Below are 19,866 nucleotides of genomic sequence, written 5' to 3'. Positions count from 1 at the left end.
TATCTAAAAAGCTGTGTGGCATACATCTTGGTACTGGCCAGTTCATGGGCCCATGCATGGAGGGTTCTAAGGAACCATGGTGGATTCCCAGCTGATGAAACAAAGGATTTTTAAAGAAACAGGCTGAAAAGTGCGGATCCCGTTTCAGTCTAAGACTGAAATGGGATCCGCACTTTTCACCTGCCACAAACATACCCACTTCCCTGTCTGGGCATAATAAACACAAACCACCAGACTGACAGAGGGCCTGTCCCCCAACCCACCTTGACCCCACACAAAAACGTCCCCTCCGTTGACTCAGCCTTATGCTAACTGCCGAAAGTTGCTCTGCCTTTTAATATAAGGGAGAAAGGATGGTGCAATGATAATTAAAAGACTGGATTCTTATCAGACTCCCGTACCAAGTATTGGCAACACCAACGAGAGAACCCTCAGTATAGGTTTGTCCGTGGCAGCGATCTACGGTTTAAGGAAGCACAGATGAACCTTATCAAAATTATGGTAAAAGTGCTGGAAAAGCTGGCAAATAATTTACATGGTAGTGCTTATTTCAAAAGCTCTGTGGCATACTTCTTTGAACTAGCTAGTTAACTGGGCCCACGCATAGTGGGGTGTAGAGAACTACGGTGGATTCCCTGCTGATGAAGCAAAGAATTCTTAAAGGAACAGGATGAAAAGTGCCGATCCTATTTCAGTCTAAGACTTAAACAGGATCCACACTTTTCACCTGCCACACACATGTCCACTTCTCCTCTCTGAGGATAATAAAAACAAACCACCGGACTGACAGAGGGCCTGGCTCTGCCTCCCCCACCCCACACAAAAACGTTTCCTCCAGCGACTCATCCTTAAGCTAAATGGCGAAAGGTGCTCTGCCTTTTAAAATAGTGGCGAAAGGATGGTGGAATGATACTTAAAAGAATGGCTTCTTGCCACGGACCAGTACCAATTATCAGCAACTCTAAGGGAGATAGGCCAAACCATAGTTTTTTCCGTGGAAGCCAGCTTGGGTTTCAGGATGCACTGCCTAACCTTTTCACAATCATTTTGAAAGTTGCTGCAAAAACTGGCAAATAATACTCAATGTAGTGGTTATTTCTAAAGCTCTGTGGCATACATCTTGGAACTAGCCAGTTACCTGGGCCCACGCTCAGGGAGGTCTAGAGAACCATGGTGGATTCCCAACTGATGAATTAAAGGATTCCGAAAGGAACAGGCTCAGAAGTGGAGATCCTGTAAGTGTAAGACTGAAACAGGATCCAAAGTTTTCACCTTGCACATACATGCCCGCTTCTCCTCTCTGGGAATAATAAAAACAAACCACCGGACTGACAGAGGGCCTGCCCTCCCACACACACCCGACCCCACACAAAAAGCCGCTCCAGTGACTCATCTTTATGCTAACTGGCTAAAGGTGCACTGCCTTTTAAAATAGTGGAGAAAGGATGATGGAATGGTACTTAAAAAAATGGCTTCTTGCCAGGCTCCAGTAAAAGGTATCGGTAACACCAAAGGAGCTAGGCCTCAGCATAGTTTTGTCCGTGGCAGCCTGCTTTGGTTTCAGGAGACACAGATGAACCTTATCACAATTATGGTCAAAGGTGCTGCAAAAACTGGCAAATAATTCTCAACGTAGCAGTTATTTCAAAAGCTCTATGGCATACTTCTTGGAACTAGCCAGTTACCTGGGCCCACGCATAGAGGGGTCTCGACAACCATGGTGGATTCCCAGCTGATGAATCAAAGGATTCGTAAAGGAACTGGCTGAAAAGTGCGGATCCTGTTTCAGTCTAAGACTGAAACAGGATCCGCACTTTTCACCTGCCACACACATGCCCACCTCTCCTCTTTGGGCATAATAAAGACAAACCACCGGACAGACAGAGAGCCTTCCCCCCAACACACCACCCGACCCCACACAAAAACGTCCCCTCCAGCAACTCATTCTTATGATAACTGGAAAAAGGTGTTCTGCCTTTTAAAATAATGGAGAAAGGATGGTGGAATGACTCTTAATAGCATGGCTTCTTGCCAGACTCCAGTACCAACTATCGGCAACACCAAATGAACTAGGCCTCAGCATAGTTTTGTCTGCCCCAGCCATCTTGGGTTGAAGGAGGCACGGACGAACCTTATCACAATTATGGTGTAAGGTGGTGCAAAACCTGGCAAATAATTCTCAACGTAGTGGTTATTTCAAAAGCTCTGTGGCATACTTCTTGGAACTAGCCAGTTACCTGGGCCCATGCATAGAGATCTTTAAAGAACCATGGTGTATTTCCAGCTGATGAATCAAAGGATTCTTTTTTGTTTGTTTGTTTGTTTTTCAGCTCATTATTGGGGTACAAAAGATCAGGCTATATACATTGCCCATGCCTCCCCTTCCCCCCGATTCTGAGCTTCAATTGTGTCCATTCCCTAATCAGTGCACATCACACTCATCATGTAGGTGTGCACCCCTCTCCTCCCCCACCCCATCCCCCCCAGTTAGAACTTGAAGGGTGTCCATTCCCCAGGCAGTGCACATCACATTCATCAAGTAGGTATACACCCATCCGTTCCACCCAGCCCCGACCTCTGTCCGATACCCAATTGGTGTTGTTCCCAAATGTGCACTCAGGGAAACCAGTTTGCTGGTGAGTACATGTGGTGCTTATTTTTCCATTCTTGGGATACTTCACTTAATAGAATGGGTTCCAGCTCTCTCCAGGAGAACCAAAGAGATGCCATATCGTCATTATTTCTAATAGCTGAGTAATATTCCATGGTATACATATACCACATTTTGCTAATCCATTCATGAATTGATGGGCATTTGGGTTGTTTCCACATCTTTGTGATTGTGAATTGTGCTGCTATAATCATTCAGGTGCAGGTGTCTTTTTTATAGAATGACTTTTGTTCTTCTGGGTAGATGTCCAATAATGGAATTGCAGGATCGAATGGTAGGTCTACTTGAATCTGTTTAAGGTATCTCCACATTGCTTTCCACAGGGGCTGCACTAGTTTACAGTCCCACCAGCAGTGTATGAGAGTACCTGTCTCTCCACACCCACGCCAACATGTATAGTTTTGGGACTTTTTGATAAAGGCCATTCCCACTGGAGTTAAGTGATATCTCATTGTGGTTTTGATTTGCATTTCCCTGATGATTAGAGATGTTGAACACTTTTTCATATGTTTGTTAGCCATTTTTATATCTTCTTTTGAAAAATTTCTATTTATGTCCTTTGCCCACTTTTTGATAGGGTTGTTTGATTTTTTCTTACTGATTTTCCTGAGTTCTAAATAGATTCTTGTTATCAGTCCTTTATCTGATGTGTAGTATGCGAAAATTTTTTCCCATTCTGTAGGTTGTCTGTTTACTCTCGTGACTGTTTCTTTGGCTGTGCAGAAGCTTTTTAATTTGATCAGGTCCCATTTATTTATTTTTGTTGTTGCTGTGATTGCTTTAGGGGTCTTCTTCATAAATTCTTTGCCTAGGCCAATGTCTGTAAGAGTCTTTCCTACATTTTCTTCTAGAATTCTAATAGTTTCTGACCTAAGGTTTAAGTCTGTTAACCACCGTGATTTGATTTTTGTGAGGCATGAGAGTTGTGTGTCCTGTTTTAGTCTTCTACATGTGGATATCCAGTTTTCCCAGCACCATTTATTAAATAAGGAATCTTTTCCCCAGAGTATGTTTTTGTCTGCTTTGTCAAAGATTAGATGGCTATATGAGGATGGTTTTATATTTGGATTTTCTGTTCTGTTCCACTGGTCTGTGTCCCTGCACTTGTGCCAGTACCAGGCTGTTTTAAGAACCACAGCCTTGTAGTATAGTTTGAAGTCTGGCAAATTAATACTTCCCATTTTGTTTTTGTTGTTTAAGATTGCTTTTGCTAAACGGGGTCTTCCCTGGTTCCATACAAAGCGTAAAATTATTTTTTCTATGTCTGTGAAAAAAGATGTTGGTAATTTAATAGGGATTGCATTGAATCTGTAGATAACTTTGGGCAGTATAGACATTTTTAACAATGTTGATTCTACCGATCCATGAGCATGGTATGGTTTTCCACCTATTTACATGTTCTGCAATTTCCTTCCTCAGTGTTTCATAGTTCTCCCTATAGAGGTCCTTTACCTCCTTAGAATATATTCCTAGGTATTTTATTTTCTTTGTTGCTATTTTGAAGGGTATTGAGTCCTTAATTTGGTTTTCCATTTGACTGTTATTGGCGTATATGAATGCCTCTGATTTGTGTGTATTGATTTTGTATCCTGAGACTTTACTGAATTCATTGATCAATTCCAGGAATCTCTTGGTTGAAACCTTGGGGTTTTCTAGATATAACATCATATCATCAGCAAAGAGTGAGAGTTTGATCTCTTCTGTCCCTATTTCGACTCCCTTGATTCTGCTCTCTTGCCTGATAGCTCTTGCAAGGACTTCCAATACTATGTAGAAAAGTAATGGGGACAGTGGTAAGCCTTGTCTGGTTCCAGTTTGAAGTGGGAATGCTTTCAGTTTTTCCCCAGTCAGTATGATGTTGGCTGAGGGTTTGTCGTATATGGCTTGTATCATTTTTATATAGGCGCCATCTATGCCTATTTTGTTAAGTGTTCTTATCATAAAAGGGTGTTGAATTTTGTCAAATGCTTTCTCTGCATCTATTGAGAGGATCATATGATCTTTATTTTTGCTTCTATTTATGTGATAAATTACATTCACATATGTCAAACCATCCCTGCATCTCTGGGATGAAGCCCACTTGGTCGTGATGGATTATTTTTTTGATAAGCACTTGGATTCGATTTGCTAGAATTTTATTGAGAATTTTTGCATCTATATTCATAAGAGAAATTGGTCTATAGTTCTCTGTTTTAGTTGCATCCTTTCCTGGTTTTGGTATCAGGATTATGTTGGCTTGGTAAAAAGTGTTGGGGAGAATCCCATCCTTCTCTATATTGGAGAATAGTTTATGTACGATGGGTACCAGTTCTTCTTTGTAGGTATGGTAGAATTCAGGTGTGAACCCATCTGGTCCAGGGCTTTTCTTTTTGGGAAGGTTTTTTATTGCTGTTTCAATTTCAGATCTAGATATCGGTCTATTCAGGAATTCTATTTCTTCCTGGTTGAGCCTGGGAAGGCTGTGTGTTTATAAGAATTTGTCCATTTCCTCCAGGTTTTCTAATTTGTGTGCATAAATATTTTTGTAGAATTCATAGATGATATCATGTATCTCTGTGGCATCAGTCATGATTACTCCTTTCGTGTTCCTGATCGAGGTTATAAGAGATTTTTCTTTTCTGCTCTTGGTTAGTTTAGCCAGAGGTGTGTCAATTTTGTTTATTTTTTCAAAGAACCAACTTTTGGTTTTATTAATCTCCCTTATGGTTTGATTGTTGTCCTTTTCATTTAGTTCTGATTTAATCTTAATAATTTCTCTCCTTCTGCTGGGTTTGGGGTTAGTCTCTTCTTCCTTCTCCAGCTCTTTGAGTCTATTCATTAGATTGCCTATTTGTAAGTTTTCTGTCTTTTTGGTATAGGCATTTATGGAAATAAATTTTCCTCTCAGGACTGCTTTAGCTGTGTCCCACAGATTTTGATAAGTTGTATCTCCTTTGTCGTTTAATTCAAATAATCTTTTGATTTCTGACTTGATTTCTTCATTTATAAATGATTGTTCAGGAGAAGGTTATTTAGCTTCCATGACTTTGAGTAGAAATGAGGATTTATGTTAGGGTTCATTGTTACTTTTATTCCACTGTGATCTGAGAAGATGCATGGTATTATTTCTATATTTTTAAATTTTTTAAGACATGCTTTATGTCCTAAGATATGGTCAATCTTGGAGAATGTCCCATGAGCTGATGAGAAGAACTTATATTCAGTGGTATTTGGGTAGAATGTCCTGTAGATGTCAGTCAGGCTCATTTGTTCTAGCATTCTATTTACGTCCAATATTTCTTTGTTTATTTTTTGTTTGGAGGATCTGTCTTGAACTGTCAGTGGCGTGTTAAAATCTCTGGCTACTAAAGTGTTGTTATCTATCATTTGGTTCAGATCAAGTAGGTTTTGCTTTATGAATCTGGGTGCACCTAGGTTGGGTGCATATATGTTAAGTATAGTTATGTCTTCTTGTTGAATTGTAACCTTCACCAGTATATAGTAACCATCTTTGTCTTTCTTTACTTTTGTTGATTTAAAAACTACGTTATCGGAGATTAGAACTGCCACGCCAGCTTTCTTTTGGGTTCCATTTGCTTGGAATATTGATTTCCACCCTTTTATTTTCAGTCTAAATGCATCCTTGTAGGTTAGATGAGTTTCCTGAAGACAGCAGATACTTGGCTTATATCTTTTTTATCCATCGGGCCAGTCTATGTGTCTTGAGTGGGGAATTCAATCCATTCACATTTAATGAGAGAACTGATAAGTGAGACAGATTGCTGTTCCTCATGTTGGGTTGAATTTCATTGATCTGTTTTCTCTCTTGAGCCATTATGATAACTGTGTTTTTATATTTATCTCTTGATTAGTGTTACATTCGAGGGTCCTTCTTGTGCTGGACCACGTGTAACTCTGTTTTGAATACTTCTTGGAGAGCTGGTCTTGTCTTGGTGAATTCTCTGAGTTTTTGTTTATCTGAGAATGTCTTAATTTCACCTTCATATATAAAACTGAGCTTATCTGGGTACAGGATTCTAGGCTGGGCATTATTCTGTTTCAGAAGAGTGAGAATGGGGCTCCAATCTCTTCTTGCTTGTAAGGTTTCAGTTGAGAAATCTGGCGTGATTCGGATGGGCTTTCCTTTGTATGTTACTTGTTTCTTTCTCCTTACGGATTGAAGAAGGGCCTCTTTAGTGGATATTTTGGTCAATCTGATAACTACATGACGTGGTGTCTTTCTATTTGGTATGAATCTCTCAGAGGTTCTTTGAGCTTCTTGAACCTGTATATCTAGAGATTTGGCAAGGCCTGGGAAATTTTCCTCAATTATATCTTCAAATAGTTTATTCAACCCTTGCTTATTGTCTTCTTCACCCTCAGGAATGCCGATAACTCTCACGTTAGGCTTCTTCACATAATCCCACATTTCTTGTAGACTCTGGTCTTTTCTCTTGTTTCTTTGCTCTATCTCTGTGACTGTCTTATTTAATTGGAAAGTGTTATCTTCGATCTCTGAGATTCTTTCTTCTGTTTGATCTACCCTGCTCTTGAGACTTTCCATTGTGTTTTGTAGCTCCTTGAATAAATTCTTCATTTCCAGCAGTTCAGTTTGATTTTTCTTCAGTATTTCAATTTCTTTGGTGAATTTTTCTTCCAAGTCCTGGATCTTTTTTGTGGTTTCTTTGTGTTGATTATCCATTTTTTCTTGCATAATGTTCAGCGTATTTATGATCCATGTTTGAAATTCTTCCTGTGACATGTTGCTATTTGGAATCTGGTTTGTGTTAATTGGTGGAGAACTAGTAATCTTCTTTGAGGGCATGGTTTCAGCTTGATTCTTTATACTCCTAGAGTTCCTTCGCTGAGGCCTTCCCATCTGAATGAATCCTTAAGATCCCTTCTTTCAGCTTTAGTCTGGATAGGGGCACGCTGTGAGTGCCAGGTAAGCTGCCTCCTCTGTCACTAGGGGGAGCCCTTCACATATTGTTCAGGATTTTGCTAGCTCCCCTGGGGGGGCTGCTCCTCTTCCTCTCCCGAGGTGGCTTCTGTCTCTCTCTGTGAGAAAGACAGTGGATAGGGAGAGGGGAGCGGTGCCCTCATTCGCCCAGCGCCCCAGCCACTGTAGTTCCTGTGGACGATGGTCTGTCCCACCCCAATGTCCGCAAGGTCCATGCTCCACTCTCTCGTGACTGGGGAACCACTCAGTGTTCACACAAAGGTGGAGCTCCTAGTCAGGGTCCGTGGACTAGGGAAGGGAGCCACCCAGGGAGCCGCCCGGTACCCAATCGCTCCTCAGCATTTAGGCTGTGGACCCCAACAATGGCGGCCGCCCGTCTGCAGATCACTGTCGCTGGGGTTGAATGCTCAGGGACCGGCAGAGGCCAGAGGAGCCGGGGAGCGGGAGAATCCAGCCGCCCACCTATACAAGACAGTTTGGCGTCTGCTAGAGCCGGGACCAAAGCAGCCCCATCGCCCGCGTATAGGAGACAGTTGCTAGGCGCCTCGGCTGCGCACAGCACTCGAGGGTCCACAATGCCTCCTGCCAATGTCTCCTCTCTGCAGAGTCCCACGTCTCCCGTGGCAATTCTGCACCGACTTCAGGCAGATCCTCAATTGAGTGGGTGTGGAGGTCAGAGGGGGAACAAGATGCTTTCCTGTGGGGCTGAACCCACCCCACTTTCTGGTGAGGTGGGTACAGCTGTTCCGTGCTCCCTTCTCTATTGGCCATCCCGCACTCTCCAGATTTTGGTGATTTATTTCCCTAATCACCTCAGTCTTTTCTTGCTCTCTCTCTCTCTGTCCCACACTGATTCTCCATGGATTCACACCACCGTTCTTGTGGGGAAGTGAACCTCTAGGGTTGTGGCAGTGGGAGACCCATGCCTTCCACTCCAGGAGCACGAATCCAGGAGGTCACCACCATTCCACCATCATTGAGAATGAATCAAAGGATTCTTAAAGGAACGGGCTGAAAAGTGCGGATCCTGTTTCAGTCTAAGTCTGAAACAGGATCCGCACTTTTCACCTGCCACACATATGCCCACTTCTCCTCTCTGGGCATAATAAAAACAAACCACCAGACTGACAGAGGGCCTGCCCCCCCACACACACCACACGACCCCACACAAAAACGTCCCCTCCAGTGACTCATTCTTATGCTAACTGGCAAAGGGTGCTATGCCTTTTAAAATAATGGAAAAAGAATGGTGGAATGATACTTGAAAGACTGGTTTTATTCCAGGCTCCAGTACCAAGTATCAGCAACACCAAGTGAGCTAAGCCTCAGCATAGTTTTTTCCCTGGCAGCCATCTTGGGACTAAGGAGGCAGAGAAGTACCTTGTCACAATTATGGTGAAAGGTGCTGCAAAAACTGGCAAATAATTCTCCACGTAGTGGTTATTTCAAAAGCTCTGCGGTATACTTCTTGGAACCAGCCAGTTACCTGGGGCCACGCATAGAGGGGTCTACAGAACCTTGGTAGATTCCCAGCTGATGAATCAAATGATTCTTAAAGGAACGGGCTGAAAACTGCGGATCCTGTTTCAGTCTTAGACTGAAACAGGATCTGCCCTTTTCACCTGCCACACACATATCCACTTCTCCTCTCTGGGGATAATAAAAACAAATCACCAGACTGACAGAGGGCCTGCCCCTCCACCACCCCCTGACTCGACATAAAAACATCCCCTCCAGCAACTCATTCTTATGCTCACTGGCGAAAGGTGCTCTGCCTTTTAAAATAATGGAGAAAGGATGGTGGAATGATACTTGAAAGAGTGGTCTCTTGCCAGGCTCCAATACCAAGTATCAGCAAGACCAAGTTAGCTAGGCCTCACCATAGTTTTTTCCTTCGCAGCCATCTGGGGTTTAAGGAGGGAGAAATGAACCTTATCACAATTATCGTGAAAGGTGCTGCAAAACCTGGCAAATAACTCTCAATGTAGTGTTTATTTCAAAAGCTCTGTGACATACTTCTTGGAACAAGCCAGTTACCTGTGCCCACGCATAGAGGGGTCTAAGACTGAAACAGGATCCACACTTTTCAACTGCCACACACATGCCCACTTCTCCTCTCTGGGGATAATATAAACAAACCACCATACTGACAGATGGTCTGCCTCCCACCACCGCCCCAACCCCACATGAAAACCTACCCTCCAGCGACTGATCCTTATGCTAAATGGTGAAAGGTGCTCTGCTTTTGTAAATAATGGAAAAAGGATGGTGCAATGATACTTAAAAGAATGGCTTCTTGCCAGGCTCCAGGATCAAGTATCGGCCACACCAAGTGAGCTGGGCCTCAGCATAGTTTTTCCATGGAAGCCCTCTTGGTTTCAAGGAGTCAGAGATGAACCTTATCACAATTATGGTGAAAGGTGCTGCAAAAACTTGCAAATAATTCTCAACATAGTGATTATTTCAAAAGCTCTGTGGCATAGTTCTTCAAACTAGCCAGTTACCTGGGCCTACACATAGAGGATTCTAGAGAACCATGGTGGATTCCCAGCTGATGATCAAATGATCCTTAAAGTAACGGGGAGAAAAGTGCAGATCATATTTCAGTCTAAGACTGATATAGGAAGCGCACTTTTCACCTGTCACACTCATGCCCACTTCTCCTCTCTGAAGATAATAAAAATAAACACTGGACTGACAGAAGGCCTCCCCCCACCACCCTACACAAACACGTCCCCTTCAGCGACTCATTCTTATGCTAACTGGTGAAAGGTGCTCTGCTTTTTGAAATAATGGAGAAATGATGGTGGAATGATACTTAAAATAATGGCTTCTTGCCAGGTATTGGCAATACCAAGTGAGGTAGCCCTCAGCATACTTTTGCCCACAGAAGCCATGTTGGATTTAAAGAGGCATAGATGTGAGCTTGAATGCGAGTGTGAGTGGACGTGAGTGGGAGGTAAGTGGGCATGAGTTCCAGTGTGTGGGGTCCTTAGTGTGATGGTGAGTGGGCGTGAGTGGGAGGTAAGTCGGCCTGAGTGCAAGTTTGGGGTGAGGGTGTGAGTGTGAGGTGAGTGGCCGTGAGTGTGAAGTGAGTGGGCATGAGTGGGTTTGAGTGGGCGTGAGTGAGAGTTGAGTGGATATGACTGCCAGTGTGAGGTGAGGGCATGAGTGTGAGCTGAGTGAGCTTCAGTGGGAGGTGAGTGATCATGAGTGAGGATTTCATGTGGTGCATTAATGATAGGTGAGTGGGCGTAGGTGCGAGGTGAGAGGGCATGAGTCAGTAGGAGTGGCATGAGTGTCAGTGTGAGTGGGCATGAGTGGGAGCTGATTGGGCATGACTGGGAGTCTGAGTGTGCATGAGTGTGAGTGTGAGTGAGTGTGAGTGTGAGTAGGCGTGAGTGCAAGTTGAGTGGGCCTGCGTGTGAGTGTGAGGCGAGAGTGAGGCGAGTGTGTGAGTGCGAGTGTCAGGGGGCATTAGTGGGAGGAGAGTCAGCATGAGTGTGTGAGGTGAGGGCATGGGTGTTAGGTGAGTGGCCATGAGTGTGAGGTGAAAGCGTGAGTGCGAGTGTGAGGGAGTGTGAGTCCGAATGTGAGAGGCCGTGAGTGGGAGTTGAGTGCACGTGAGTGCAAGTTTAGTGGGCATGAGTTGGGGGTGAGCGGGTGTTAGGGGGTGGTGAGATGGCGTGAGTGCGAGGTGACTGAGCATGAGTGTGAGGTGAGTGGGCGTGAGTGGGAGGGGAGGGGATGTGCATGCGAGTGTGAGTGGGCATGAGTGTGAGGTGAGTGGGCGTGAGGGCGACTGTGATGTGAAGGCATGAGTGTGAGTGTGGGGTGAGGGCATGAGTGTGAGGTGAGTGCCCGTGATTGTGAGGTGAGAGCGTAAGTCTGAGTGTGAGTGGGTGTTAGTGAGTGTAAGTGTGCATGAGTCAGAGGTGAGTGGGCATGAGTGCGGGTGTTAATGGGCGTTAATGGGAGGTTAGTGGGCGAGAGTGTGAGGTGAGAGCATGAGTGCAAGTGTGAGTGTGCATGCGTGCAAGGTGAGTGGGCATGAGTCCGAGTGTGAGTGGGAGTTACTGCGAGTGTGAGTGGGTGTGAGTGCGAGGTGAGAGCATGAGTGCAAGTGTGAGTGTGCATGCGTGCAAGGTGAGTGGGCATGAGTCTGAGTGTGAGTGGTCATTAGTGGGAGATGACTCAGTGTGAGTATGATCATGAGTGGGAGTGATTGCAAGATTAGTGGGCATGAGTGCGAGTGTGAGTGGGTGTGAGTGAGAATGTGAGTGGGCGTGAGTGGGAGGTGAGTTAGCGTGAGTATGACATTAGTGGCTGTGAGTGTGAGGTGAGAGCGTGAGTGCGAGTGTGAGTGGGTGTGAGTGTGAGTGGGAGGTGAGTGGGCATGAATATGAGGTGAGTGGGCGTTAGCGGGTGTGAGTAGGCATGAGTGTGTGTGTGAGTGGGCGTGATTGGGTGGTGAGTGGGCATGACTGCAATATCAGGGGGCGTGAGTGAGAGGTGCGTGGTCGTGAGTGTGTGTGAGTTCTGTGAGTGCAAGTGTGAGTGGGCATGTGTGCGAGGTGAGTGGGTGTAAGTGGGTGGTGTGTGGGCGTGAATGTGAGTGTGAGTGGGCATGAGTGTGAGTGTGAGTAGGCATGAGTGGGAGGTCAGTGAGCGTGAGTGCAGTGTGAGTGGGCTTCAGTGGGATGTGAGCATGCGTCAGCCCGAGTGTGAGGTGAGGGCATGAGTGGTAGGTGAGTGGCTGTCCGTGTGAGGTGAGAGCGTGAGTCTGAGTGTGAGTGCGGGTTAATGTGAGGGTGAGTGGGCATGAGTGTGAGATTGGGCGTTAGTGTTAGTGAGTGTGAGTTGGAGGTGAGTGGGCATGAGTGTTAGGTAAGAGCGTGAGTGCAAGTGTGAGTTGGTGTGAGTGGGAGGTGAGTGAGCGTGAGTGCAAGTGTGAGTGGGTGTGTGTGCGAATATAACTAGGCATGAGTGGGAGGTGACCAGGCATGAGTGCGATGTGAGTGGGCGTGAGTGCGAGGTGAGTGGGCTTGAGTACGTGTGAGTAGATGTGAGTGAGAGGTGAGAGCATGAGTCCGAGTGTCAGAGGGTGTTAGTGTGAGTGTGAATGGGCGTGAGTGGGTGTTGAGTGGGCATGAGTGGGAGGTGAGGCAGCTTTAATGTGAGGTGAGAGTGTGAGTGTGAGTGTGAGGTGAGTGGGCATGAGTGTGAGGTGAGAGCATCAGTCTGAGTGTGAGTGGGCTTTAGTGTCCATGTGAGTTGGCATGAGTGGGAGGTGAGTGGGCATGAGTGTGTGTTTGGGCGTGAGTGGGAGTTGAGTCAGCATGAGTGCAAGTGTGAGGTGAGGGTGTGAGTGTGAGGTGAGTGGCCATGAGTGTGAAGTGAGAGCGTGAGTCTGAGTGTGAACGGGCATTAGTGTGAGTGTGAGAGGGTGTGAGTTGGAGGTGAGTGCGAGTGTGAGTGTGCATGAGTGTGAGTGGGAATGGGCGTGATTGGGAGTTGAGTCAGCATGAGTGCAAGTGTGAGGTGAGGGTGTGAGTGTGAGGTCAGTGGCCGTGAGTGTGAAGTGAGAGCGTGAGTCCGAGTGTGAATGGGCATTAGTGTGAGTGTGAGAGGGTGTGAGTGCGAGTGTGAGCGTGCATGAGTGTGAGTGGGAATGGGCGTGATTGGGACGTGAGTGGGCATGAGTAGGAACTGAGTGGGCCTCAGTGCAAGTGTGACTGGGTGTTAGTGTGAGGGCGGGTGGGCGTGAGTGGGTCGTGAGTGGGTGTGAGTGTCAGGTGAGAGAGTGAGTGTAAGTGGGCGTGATTGGGAGTTGAGGGAATGTGAGTTCATGTGTGAGTGGGCTTCAGTGGGCGGTGAGTGGGCATGAGTGCGAGTGTGAGGGCAGGGCATGAGAGTGAGGTGAGTGGCCGTGAGTGTGAGGTGAGAGCGTGAGTCTGAGTGTGAGTAGGCATGAATGCGAGTGTGAGAGGGAGTGAGTGGGAGGTGAATGGTTGTGAGTGCAAAGTGAGTGGGCATGAGTGCAAGTGTGGGGTGTGGGCATGAGTGTGAGGTGAGTGGCCATGAGTGTGAGGTGAGAGCGTGAGTGTGAGTGTAAGTGGGCCTTTGTGAGATTTTGTGTGGGCGTGAGTGGGAGGTGAGTGCACGTGTGAATTGATGTTAGTGGATGTGAGTGGCATGAGTGCGAGTGTGAGTGGACATCAGTGCGAGGGAAAGAGGGCGTGAGTGGGAGGTGAGTGGGTGTGAGTGTGAGGTGAGTCGGTGTAAGTGTGTGTGACTATGTGGTGAGGTGGCATGAGTGTGAGTGTGAGTGGGCGTCAGTGTGTGTTAGTGGGCTTGAGTGGGAGGTGAGTGAGCATGAATGCGAGTGTTAGTGGGCATGATTGCGAGTGTGAGTTGGTGTGAGTGGGAGGTGGGTGTGCCTGAGTGCCAGGTGAGTGGGCGTGAGTGGGAGGTGAGTGGGCTTGAGAGAGGGGTGAGAGCATGAGTGCGAGTGTCAGTGTGTGTCAGTGGGAGGTGAGTGTGCATGAGTGCTAGGTGGGTGAGCATGAATGTGAGTGTGAGTTGGTGTGAGTAGGAGGTGGGTGGGCCTTAGTGCCAGGTGAGTGGACATGAGTAGGTGGTGAGTGAGGGTGAGAGTGAGTGTGAGTGGGCATGAGTGTGAGTGTGAGTGGGCATGAGTGGGAGGACAGTGAGCGTTAGTGCCGGTGTTACTGGCCGTGAGTGGGAGGTGAGTGGGCATGAGCGAGAGGTGACTTGGCGTGAGTGGGTGTGAGTGGGAGGACAATGAGCGTTAGTGCCAGTGTTACTGGCTGTGAGTGGGAGATCAGTGGGCGTGAGCAAAAGGTGAGTGGCCGTGAGTGGGCGTGAGTGGGCATGAGTGAGAGGTGAGTGGGCGTGAGTCCGAGTGTTAGTGGGCATGAGTTAGAGTGTGAGAGGGCATGTGTGGGAGGTGAGTGGCCGTGAGTGCAAGGTGAGTGGGCCTCAATGCGAGTGTGAGTGGGCTTGAGTGCGAGTGTGAGTGGACGTGAGTGCAGGGTGAGCGGGCATGAGTGCAATGTGAGTGGGCGTAAGTGTGAGGTGAGTGGGAGTGAGTGGGTGTGAGTGGCATGAGTGCAATGTGAGTGGGCATCAATGCGAGTGTGAGTAGGTGTGAGTGCGACTGTGAATAGGCATGAGTGGGGGGTGAACAGGCATGAGTGCAATGTGAGTGAGCGTGAGTGTGAATGTGAGTGGGCATGAGTGGGAGGTGAGCGTGTGTGAGTGCAATGTGAGTGGGTGTGAGTGTGAGGTGAGTGGGTGTGAGTGTGTTTGAGTTGCATGAGTGTGAGTGTGAGTGGGCATGAGTTGATGGTGAGTGGGGGTGAGTGCGATGTGATTGGGCACAAGTGCAAGGTGTGTGGGTGTGAGTGTGAGGTGAGTGGGTGTGAGTGGGTTTGAGTTGCGTTAGTGTGAGTGTGAGTGGGTATGAGTTGGTGGTGAGTGGGCATGAGTGCAATGTGATTGGGCATGAGTGTGAGGTGAGTGGGCATCAGTGGGTGGTGAGTGGTCGTGAGTGTGAGTGTGAGTGGGCATGAGTGCGAGTGTGAGGAGAAGGCATGAGTGTGAGGTGAGTGACCATGAGTGTGAGGGGAGAGCGTGAGACTGAGTGTGAGTGGGCATTAGAGGGAGGTGAGTGGGCATGAGTCCAAGTGTAAGGTGAAGGTGTGAGTGGGCATTATCGGGAGGAGAGTGGGTGTGAGTGTGAGGTGAAAGCATGAGTGTGAGTGTGAGTGGGCATGAGAGGGAGCTGAGTGAGCCTGAGCCCAAGTGGGAGTGCGTGTGAGTGCGAGTGTGAGTGGGCATCTGTGCGAGTGTGAGGTGAGTGCTTGAGTGAGATGTGAGTGGCTCTGAGTGTGAGGTGAGAGCATGAGTCTGAGTGTGAGTGGGCGATAGTGTGTGTGTGAGTGTGTATGATTGGGACGTGAGTGGGCATGAGTTCGAGTGTTAGTGTCCATTAGTGTGAGTGTGGGTGGGCTTGAGAGGGGTGTGAGTGAGCATGAGTATGAGTGTGAGTGGGCATGAGTTCCAGGTGAGTGGGTGTGATTGGGACGTCAGAAGGTGAATGCAAGTGTGAGCGGGCATGAGTGGGAGGTGAGTGAGCGTGAGTGCAAGTGTGAGTGGACGTGAGTCAGTGGTGAGTGGGCATGAGTGTGATGTGAGTGGGCATGAGTGCAAGGTGAGTGGTTGTGAGTGCTAGGTGAGTGGGCGTGAGTGCAAGTGTGACTTGAGAGCATGAGTGTGAGGTTAGTGGCCATGAGTGAGAGCTGAAAGCATGAGTGCGAATGTGAGTCGGCGTGAGTTGGAGGTGAGTGGTCATCAGGTGGGGTGTGAGTGGGCATTAATGTGAGTGTGAGTGGGTGTCAGTGGGAGGTGAGTGAGCCTGAGTGCAAGAGCGAGTGGTCATGAGCGTGAGTGGGTGTGAGTGTGAGGTGAGTGGGCATCAGTGCGAGTGTGAGTGGGCATTAGTGGGAGGTGAGTGGGCATCAGTGATAGTGTGAGCTGAGAGCGTGAATGTGAGGTCACTGTATGTGAGTGTGATGTCAGAGCATGAGTCTGCGTGTAGTTGGCGTTAGTGTGAGTTTGAGAGGGTGTGAGTGGGAGGTTAGTGAGCGTGAGTGTGAGTGTGAGTGGACGTGAGTGCGAGTGTAAGTGGGTGTGAGTGGGAGCTGATAGGGCATCAGTTTGAGGTTAGAAGGTGAGTCTGAGTGTGAAGGGGCGTTAGCATGAGTGTGAGCAGGCGTGAGTGAGAGTGTTAGTGGGCATTAGTGGGAGGTTTTTGGGTGTGAGGTGAGTCCATGAGTGCGAGTGTGAGTGGGGATGAGTGTGAGGTGAATGAGCATGAGTGTGAGTGTTAGGAGAGGACATGAGTGTTATGTGAGTGGCCATGAGTGTGAGGTGAGAGCATGAGTCTGAGTGTGAGTGGGCGTTAATGTGAGTGTGAGAGGGTGTGAGTGGGAGGTGACTGGGCATGAGTGCAATTGTCAGTGGGCCTGAGTGGGAGGTAAGTGAGCATGAGTCCAAGTGTGAGTGGGCGTGAGTGTGTTTGAATTCCGTGAGTGTGAGTGTGAGTTGGCATGAGTTGGTGGTGAGCAGGCGTGAGTGTAATGTGATTGGGCATGAGTGTGATGTGATTGGGCATGAGTGAGAGGTGAGTGGGCATCAGCAGGTTTGAGTTGCATAAGCGTGAGTGTGAGTGGGCAAGAGTGCGAGGTGAGCTGGCATGAGTGGGTGGTGAGTGGGCGTGAGTGGGAGGTGAGTGAGTGTGAGTTCGAGTGTGAGTCAGCCTGAGTGTGAATTTGAGTGGGCATGAGTGGGAGGTGAGAGGTCCTGAGTGTGATGTGAGTGGGAGTGACTGCGAGTTGAGTGAGCGTGAGGGAGAGGGTGAGTGGGAATGAATGGGACGTCAGTGAGCATGAGTACCAGTTGAGTGGGCATTAGTGGGAGGGGAGTGGGCATGAGTGTGAGTGTTCCGGGCATTCGTGGGAGGTAATTGTGTGTGAGTGTGAGGTGAGAGTGTGAGTGTGAGTGTGAATGGGCATGAGAGCGAGGTGAGTGGGCATGAGTGCGAGGTGAGTGGGCATGAGTGCCAGTGTGAGTGGGTGGCAGTGAGAGTTGAGTCAGTGTGAGCACGAGTGCGAGTGGGCATGAGTGCAAGGTGAGTGGGCGTAAGTGTGAGTGTCAGGTGAGGGCATGAGTGCAAGGGAAAGAGGGCGCTAGTGTGAGATTAGAGAGTGAGTGCAAATGTGAGTCGGCATGAGTGGGATGTGAGTGGGCCTCATTGTGTGGTGAATGCGTGAGTGCGAGTGTGAGTGGGTGTGAGTGTGAGGTGAGTGGGTGTGAGTGTGAGTGGGCGTAAGAGTGTGAGTGGGTGTGAGTGGGAGGTGAGTGGACGTGAGTGTGAAGTAAGAGTGTGAGTGCACATGGGCGTGAGTCAGAGGTGTCTGAGCGTCAGTGCAATTGTGAGTGGGCATTAGTGTAACGGTGAGTGGGTGTGAGTGGGTCATGAGTGGCTTTGTGTCAGGTTAGAGTGTGAGTGCGAGTGTGAGTGGGTGTGAGTGGGAGGTGAGTGAGAGTGTGAGTGTAAGTGGGCAAAAGTGGGAGGTGAGTGGGCATGAGTGCGAGTGGGAGAAGAGGGCATGAGTGTGAGGTGAGAGCGTGAGTCTGAGTGTGAGTGGGCAATACTGTGAGTGTGAGTGGGCATTAGTGGGAGGTGAGTGCACATTAGTGCGAGTGATCATGTGCATTAGTGTGTCAGTGGGCTTGAGAGAGGGTGAGTGAGCATGAGGGCAAGAGTGAGTGCATATGAGTGGGAGGTGAGGGGACGTGAGTGTGAGGGAAGAGTGTGAGTGTGCATAGGGGTGAGTGGGTGGTATCTGAGCATCAGTGCAAGTGTGAGTAGGCGTCAGTGTGAGGGTGAGTGGGTGTGAGTGGGTCGTGAGTGGCTTTGTGTCAGGTTAGAGCGTGAGAGCGAGTGTGAGTAGGTGTGAGTGGGAGGTGAGTGAGTGTGAGTGAGAGTGTGACTGGGCAATAGTGGGAGGTGAGTGGGCATGAGGGCGAGTGGGAGGAGAGGGCATGAGTGTGAGGTGAGTGGCCGTGAGTGTGAGGTGAGAGCATGAGTTGGAGTGTGAGTGGGCATTTGTGTGTGTGTGAGTGGTTGTGAGAGGGAGGTGAGCGTGCGTGTGTGCGAGTGGGAGTGGGAGTGAGTGGGAGGTGAGTGGGCATGAGTCCGAGTGTGAGGTGAAGGCGTGAGTGCAAGTGTGAGTGGGCATTATCGGGAGGAGAGTGGGTGTGAGTGTGAGGTGAAAGCGTGAGTGAGAGTGTGAGTGGGCATGAGAGGGAGCTGAGTGAGCCTGAGTCCAAGTGGGAGTGTGTGTGAGTGCGAGTGTGAGTGGGCATCTGTGCGAGTGTGAGGTGAGTGCTTGAGTGAGATGTGAGTGGCTCTGAGTTTGAGGTGAGAGCATGAGTCTGAGTGTGAGTGGGTGATAGTGTGTGTGTGAGTGTGTGTGATTGGGACGTGAGTGGGCATGAGTGTGAGTGTGAGTGGGCGTGAGTTCCAGGCGAGTGAGCGTGATTGGGATGTCAGAAGGTGAGGGCAAGTGTGAGGGGACATGAGCGGGAGGTGAGTGAGCATGAGTGCAAGTGTGAGTGGATGTGAGTCACTAGTGAGTGGGCGTGAGTGCGATGTGCATGGGCGTGAGTGCTAGGTGAGTGGTTGTGAGTGGGAGGTGAGAGCATGAGTTGGAGTGTGATTGGGCATTAATGTGTGTGTGAGCGGGTGTGAATGGGAGATGAGTGGGGGTGAGTGTGAGTGTGAGTGGGCGTGAGTGGAAAGTAAGTGAGCATGAGTCCAAGTGTGAGTGGGCATGAGTGTGATTGCCAGTGGGTGTGAGTGGGATGTGAGTGGGCATGAATGCGAATGTGAGTGGTTGTGAGTGCGAGGTGAGTGGGTGTGAATGAGAGTGTCAGTGGGCATTAGTGGGAGGTTAGTGCGTGTTAGTGTGAGGTGAGAGCAAGATTGCAAGTGTGAGTGGGCATGAGTGCGAGGTGAGTGGGTGTGAGTGTGAGTCCTAGTAGGCGTGAGTGCGATCTGAGTTGGCGTGAGTGGGAGGTGAGTGTGCATCAGTGTGAAGTCAGTGGGCATGAGTGTGAGTGTCAGTGTGTGTGGGTGGGAGTTGAGTCAGCGTGAGTGCGAGTGCAAGTGGGCATTAGTGGGAGGTGAGTGGGCATGAGTGCGAGTGTGAGGAGAGGGCATGAGTGTGAGGTTAGTGGCCGTGAGTGTGAGCTGAGAGCATGAGTGCGAGTGTGAGTCGGTGTGAGTGGGAGGTGAGTGGTCATCAGGTCAAGTGTGAGTGGATGTGAGTGAGAGGGTGAGTGGGGGTGAGTGGGAGGTGAGTGGGCATCAGTTTGAGGTGAGAAGGTGAGTCCAAATGTGAGTGGGTGTTAGTGTGAGTGTGAGTGGGTGTGAGTGCGAGTATTAGTGGGCATTAGTGGGAGGTTAGTGGGCGTGAGTTGGAGGTGAGTGGGCATGTGAGGTGTGTCAGCATGAGTGTGTGTGAGTAGGTGTGAGTATGAGGCGACTGCGTGTGAGTGTTAGTGTGAGTGGACATGAGTATGAGTATTAGTAGGCCTGAGTGGGAGGTGAGTGGGCATGAGTGTGAGGTGAGTCAGTGGCAGTGGGTGTGAGTAGGCATGAGTA

Source organism: Eulemur rufifrons, unplaced genomic scaffold (genome assembly GCF_041146395.1).
Source record: "Eulemur rufifrons isolate Redbay unplaced genomic scaffold, OSU_ERuf_1 scaffold_44, whole genome shotgun sequence".
Lineage (NCBI taxonomy): Eukaryota > Metazoa > Chordata > Mammalia > Primates > Lemuridae > Eulemur > Eulemur rufifrons.
This window is presented reverse-complemented; position numbering follows the sequence as displayed.